The following is a 934-nucleotide window of genomic DNA, read 5'->3' as shown; positions in this document are numbered from 1 at the left end:
GTGTGTTAAATACTCTGGGACTCGCTGCGATTTATTTAATTTGTTTTTGTTGCATCATAAGATATTCTAAGGGAATATTATATTGAGAAACGACTAAGTTTCTTTTTGTCACTAACTCAATTGTCATTTTTATATTTGGGTTTATCCTTTTATTTGACTACATTTTTCTGATGTTTTTCAGAAGGGATAGGATATCGCAGCAATCACAACAAAACCATAAACAATATTATTATTGGACTGCTACTACTCTCTTTATTTGTTTTATTTATTTTTTTCCCTATGTTTTAGTAAAAATCCTTTAACATATATATTATTGATATTTGCTAGAATTTAGAAGTTTGAGTAATTTTTCTCTATTGAAGTAATTTTTCCCTGTGGGGCTTATAGGAATAGAACCTAAAACAAAAATAGTTAAATTAGTACTATTAGAGTGGCAAACAACACCAAAAAAGATGTAAAAAAAGAATCAATATTTGGACACCCAATAAATAAAATCTTATGGGTTACCAAAAAAAAAATTAAAGCCTTATTGTTCATACCTGATCCAAAATCCAGCCTAAACCCATTAAGAATAAAAGCCCTTTAAAAGTGGTACATTCTACTCGCCCAACCTCCTAAGAGGTCGGACGCGACAAAGAAGTTCAGTTCCACTTATCTAAATAAGCAACTGTTTCTCCAAATCTCTCATACTATCTCTATTTCTTTTAAAAGATAGACCCAACAAACTTCCAAAATAAAGGAACGACTATCCACCAACAAAAGTGGAACTACTAAAAAAAATTAGTTATCTTTCTACTATAAATAATTAAATATACTGACACCTAGAAGTGGCAAGTGGGGAAGCCCGTCCCGCCCCACCCCACCTAATGAGGCGGTTCTAAAATTTCACCCTGCCTCACCTAACAATTGTCTGACGGGCCAAGCCCGCCAAATT

This window comes from Arachis ipaensis, chromosome B01 (genome assembly GCF_000816755.2).
Source record: "Arachis ipaensis cultivar K30076 chromosome B01, Araip1.1, whole genome shotgun sequence".
Taxonomy (NCBI): domain Eukaryota; kingdom Viridiplantae; phylum Streptophyta; class Magnoliopsida; order Fabales; family Fabaceae; genus Arachis; species Arachis ipaensis.
This window is presented reverse-complemented; position numbering follows the sequence as displayed.